Source organism: Benincasa hispida, chromosome 4 (assembly GCF_027475165.1).
Source record: "Benincasa hispida cultivar pf3 chromosome 4, pf3_genome.v1.1, whole genome shotgun sequence".
Classification (NCBI taxonomy): Eukaryota; Viridiplantae; Streptophyta; class Magnoliopsida; order Cucurbitales; family Cucurbitaceae; genus Benincasa; species Benincasa hispida.
In genome coordinates, this window is record NC_143481.1 from 27754508 (window position 1) to 27760507 (window position 6000).

Consider the following 6000-nt stretch of genomic DNA (forward strand, 5'->3'; position numbering starts at 1 on the left):
CAGCTCAGTAGCTTTCCTGGTACTGTATATGGATGATATCCTACTCATTGGGAATGATGTAGGATATCTGACTGACATTAAGAGTTGGCTAGCTGCCCAGTTCCAAATGAAAGATTTGGGAAAGGCACATTATGTTCTCGGGATCCAAATCATTCAGGATCGCAAGAACAAACGGTTAGCCCTGTCTCAAGCATTGTACATTGATCAAATGTTGATCAGGTACAGGATGCAGGATTCCAAGAGGGGTTTGTTATCTTTCAGGCATGGAATTGTTCTGTCTAAGGATCAATGTCCTAAGACACCTCAAGATGTTGAGGAGATGAGACGGATTCCCTATGTTTCTACTGTAGAAAGCTTGATGTATGCAATGTTGTGTACTATACCCGACATTTGCTATGCAGTAGGGATTGTTAGTCGATATCAATCCAATTCAGGATTTGATCATTGGACGGCGGTCAAGACGATCCTCAAGTATCTTCAGAGAACGAGGGACTACATGCTTGTGTATGGAGATAAGGATTTGATCCTTACAGGATACACGGACTCTAACTTTTAGACCGATCGAGATTCTCGCAAATCGACATCGGGGTTAGTGTTTACTCTGAATGGAGGAGTTGTAGTTTGGCGAAGCATCAAGCAAGGATGCATCGCGGACTCCACTATGGAAGTCGAATACGTAGTGGCTTGTGAAGCAACTAAAGAAGTTGTTTGGCGAGGAAGTTCCTTACAGATTTAGAAGTTGTTCCAAATATGGATTTGCCTACCACTCTTTATTGTGGTAACAGCAGAGCTGTGGCAAATTTGAAGGAGCCTCGGATTCATCGTCGAGGTAAGCATATAGAATGGAAATATCACCTGATCAAAGAGATTGTGCGTCGCAGTGATGTGATAGTCAAGCAGATCGCATCGGAGCACAATGTTGCTGATCCCTTTACAAATTCCCTTACGGCTAAAGTGTTTGAGGGTCACCTAGAGAGTCTGGGTCTGCGGAACATGCGGTATCTTGTCTAGGACAAGTGGGAGATGATATTGGGGTATGCCCTAGTTTATTGTATATTGTACATTTTTATATTGTATTGTACATTAGTCTCCCGAGTCATTAGGACAAGTGAGAGATTGTTGGGATTGGTGTCCTAATTCTTCTGAAGTCTCATTGTTTTGTAAAGATACACATTGTTCAATGAATAAAATAAGTGTTATTTAATTATGGCTCTTACTCATATCCAATAAATAAAGCTCCTTGGTTATCTTATGTGAACTTAAGCATGTATATGTGATATACAAGTGGATCATGCCTTAAATGATAACCTAAATCGGTTTGTAGTATAAGGATTAAGGTGGGATACCTGATCTTGGTGACACTACGGATACGACCCGCTTTGTAGAGGTTTACAAGTGTTGTAAGCTGCTACAGATGATAGATCCTGACCATTCATGTGAAGACGTGGAGTGAGGTGTCCTATACAAAGAGTTTTTATAAGACCTGGACCACGAGATCACTAGACTCTGTATATAACGTCGTTGATACTAGAGACTTGCATCTCACCTAAACAATCATAGGTGACACGACCTCAATCTTGAGTGTTTTGTGAACTCCTGCCTTTGAGGGCGGTCCTTTGATTAGTATGGGTAAGAGTGGCCAGATTGCCAACTCAACATGCCTACCTTTTTGGGGACTTATCTGATCTGGGAGCTAGGAACTCAATCCACAAAATGGAATTCACTTCTTTCCCGAAGCAGGGATAAGTAGAGAGATTGCTCCCTTAAGGGCTGATTCCGGGGCTTGAACATAGTGGCCACAACTTCTCTTTGGAAGAGAAGACTCAATCATAGTAGGACCATGATGTATGTTCATTAGAGGGATCAGTGGTACTTAAGGAGGCAGATGTAACTACAGGGGCATAACGGTTATTGGCCCAGCTGTACTTACGAGCGATCTGTGAAGGGTTGTCGCGCTGTTGATTGGTTAAGATGGACATATAATATATCTGTGGTAAGGAGAGTTCAGTTGTCGGTCTTTAGTGGAGTGTCTGGCAATTAACTGATGGTGGATCCCGTGACTAAAGAGTTTAGTTAGTTATTCACGTACCGTTGAAGCTTCGGATCTACAGGTCCATGAGGTCCCCTTGGTAGCTTGGATTTTGTTGAGGATCAGATGTTGATTTGAAATGTTCAAATTGACAAGAGGTATTTTGATTATATATGATATAATCGGTATGATGTATAAGATACATCTAGTGGAGGATTGATGTAAATGAGATTTACATTAAGTACCATGGAATAGAAAAAGAACTATGGTTTATATGTTTCATGAGATGAAATATTAAAACTATAGGTTATAAATATAGTATGGTAAGTTGGTTATCATTTATGTTTATAATAATATTAATTATTAGATAATTAATACTTTTTCTTTTAAATAACCAAAGTAGTGGGTGGTTATTGGATCATGGTAACCGTGAGTTTGAAAGGAAAGTGGTTTACTATTTTGAAAAGAAGGTTTTTACAAGAGTTTGAAAAGGATTTTTGAGTTTTCTCTCCGCGAAAAGAAACTCACGAAGTCGTCAAGTAAATACGGATTTACTAAACGACAGTTGGGCGAGCTAAATGATCGTGCAGGTGCGAACTAAACGATTGTGCAATATTTACTAAATGATCACATAACTTTGCTAGACGATCACTGGCCTAAGGTAAATGATCGTGTAGAGTCTGTAGGCGGCAGACCGAGCTAAACGATTGAGCTAAACGATTAAGCTAAACGATCGCATAGCTTTAGCTAGACGATCGCATAACTTTATCTAAACGATTGGGCATTGACCTATACGATAGGTCTCCGACTTCTCCCACTTGCCCAGTTGTGTACGTGATCGTTGTTTCCTCCATTCGTCTGCCTCATACCAAGTTCGAACAGAGCCCACCCTCTGGATTCTCACACCGAGAATACCATGGTCTCCTTGTTGGTGGTGTCAGACTCAACTCGACACCGTCGAGGTTTTCTAGGGTCCGTTCGTGGTGCTGTGGAGGTCGTTCATGTTGCTGAGGAGGAGTATGGTGTTCGTTCGCTGTTACGGAGGAGTTCGTGACAGAGGAGATCGTTAAGGACAAGAGCGAAGTGTTCACGCTGTGTTTGTTGTGGTGTTGCAGTCGTGTAGATCGAGCGCTCGTGGTTACTATTGTTCGATCAGAGTCGCGCATCGGAGCGTAGAGACACTTCTGCCTATGTGTGTAGAGTTTTACTCTCTATTCCTTTGTATTTTACATGTTATAATTTCTGTATGAATCGCATAACCGTTTGTTTGAAGTCCACTATAAATGTTTTGTTGATTCATGATTGTAATTTGGAATAGTCTTGTTCCACTGCTCATGGAAATCTCGATTCTGATTTCCTTCAGTGGGTATCAGAGCCAGGTTCTCTGATATTCCAAATTACAGATCTGAATTGAACGTCATTTTCAGTCGCGGTGGGTTTTTGCATTTGTAGTTAACCGTTTTCTACATTTGTGGATGAATGTGATGAATGTTACGGGTTTAAATTGCCTTTTTGTTAAAGCTTTCGGTATTACAAAGTGTTAATTGTAAGGGCCCCTATGTTTTTGGACGAAATTAACTTTGCAATCGAGTCTATAATTCGAAAAGTTCGAGTTCGTCGAGTCGTTCGTGATGAAGCTTGGTGTATGGCGATGCAATTCTCAACGAAGAAGAAGATCAAGCGTTGATCGGATCGTGTAGCCTCAGATAAATGATCATAGGGATTTTACTAAGCGATCGTTTAGGTTTTTCGTTCTAGACGATCGTGTAGTATTTTCTAATCGATCATTTAGCTAATCTAAGCGATGGGGTAAATCGTTTACCATATCGCATGGCGTTGGTTACGCGATCACGTAGGTGATAGAGGTAGGCGGTCGTAGTGGGAGCATACGATGCTCGTTGTTTAATAGAAGGCACGTGCTAGACGATCGCGTAGTTAGCAAGCTTCATCACTTAGTTACTACCTATGCGATCGCGCGTATGCGATATGAAGGCGCTAGTTAAGTGATCGCTTAGGCGATGGTACTTCGCGGCATCATAGTCGCTTAGACGATCGAGGAAGGCAGGCGCTGTGCGGAACGTGCTAAGCGATCGTGTACTTCAGGCTTCATCGCTTAGTAAAGGTACACGATCGTGTTGTAATAGCTCAACGATCGTTTGGATTTTTCTAGATGATCGTATAGTAAAAGTTAAACGATCGTTTAACTCTGGGAGCGCTGGTAAGAAATAGAGCAAAGAGTTTGTTTCATCGTGTAAACGATCACGGGGTGCTTAGTACACGATGGATGGTTGGAGAACCGATGTTTTGCTTTGCCGAGCGGTTTAAGACCCGGTTCGCCTTTTTGAACCAGAGACTCCTTGTCTTTGTAATAGTTAGCTTCTCCTTTTGTGTTTCAAGGCAATTTTACCCGGTTCATCAACTTTTATTGCTTATACATGTGATGTATGGTACTTATATGCCAAAGTGTTTGTCATATAGTTCAAAACCCACCTTAGGTTGTGCAATTACTCATGCATCATACATTATAAATGTTATAATCTTGCATGAAGAAATTATTAGAGAGCATGTGCATGCATCATGAAATATAAGAGTTATATTTTGCATGCATTGGGCATTATCATACATCATCCTTTTATTATAAATATTATAGTCTAAGGGTGAATGGAAGCATGTTTTGCTTGTTCCATTGCTGTTTTGTATAAGTGTTATATAAAAGAAGTAGCAATGAATGGACAATGCATTGAGCATGACACTTAGGCCGTTTATAATAGTTATGAATCCTTTGCATGTGTTAGCTTCGCATTATGGTTGTTTTAGTTTATAGGTGTTATAAAGAAAATTAGATCTAAAATCAATAATTCAGAGTTGCATGCAAACTTAGGGTGAACTAAGTTTTTTAAAAGGATTTTAAAATTGGATTGAAATAGACCTAACCGTCTGGCGCACAGCTTTTTTTCATCATTCTTAACCCCTAGGAACGTTTTCGTGTTTTCGCCCACCGGAAATTTCGTGCACAAAAATTGGGCCCCGGGATAGCCCCTTCAAGCTTGATAGCCATTTGGGGCACCAAATGAGATCCGTTCGCAAAATCGTCTCGCGCACAGCTTTTTTTCATCGTTCTTAACCCCTGGATCTGTTTTCGCGTTTTTGCCCTTTGGAAAGTTCTAGCACAAAAATTGGGCCCCAGAGCAGCTTCGCCGGGCCCGATCGCTATTTGGGGCACCAAATGAGCTCCGTTCACAAAACCGTCTGGCGCACACCTTTTTTCATCATTCTTAACCCCCGGGTCCATTTTCGTGTTTTTGCCCGCTGGAAAATTCGCGCACAAAAATTGTGCCCCGGGGCAGCCCCGCCGGGCCCGATAGCCCTTTGGGGCACCAAATGAGCTTCCTCGCAAAACCGTCTGGCACACATCTTTTTTTCATCGTTCTTAACCCCTGGGTCCGTTTTCGCATTTTTGCCCGCCAGAAAGTTCGCGCACAAAAATTAGGCCCTGGGGAGCCTTGTCGGACCCAATAGCCATTTGAGGCACTAAATGAGCTCCGTTCGCAAAATCATCTGACACACAACTTTTTTTCATCGTTTTTAACCCTTGAGTTCGTTTTTGCGTTTTCGCCCGTCGGAAAGTTCGCGCAAAAAAATTGGGCCCCGGGGCAGCCCCGTCGGGCCCAATAGCCATTTGGGATACCGAATGAGCTCCGTTCGCAAAATCGCCTGGCGCACAGCTTTTTTCATCGTTCTTAACCCCTAAGTTCGTTTTCACATTTTCGTCTGCTGGAAAGTTCACGCACAAAAATTGGGCCACGGGACAGCCCGTCGGGCTCGATAGCCATTTGGGACACCAAATGAGCTCCATTCGCAAAATCGTCTACACACAGCTTTTTTAAATCGTTCACCCCTGGGTCCGTTTTCGCGTTTTTGCCTGCAGAAAGTTCATGCACAAAAATTGGGCCCCGAAGCAACCTCGCCGG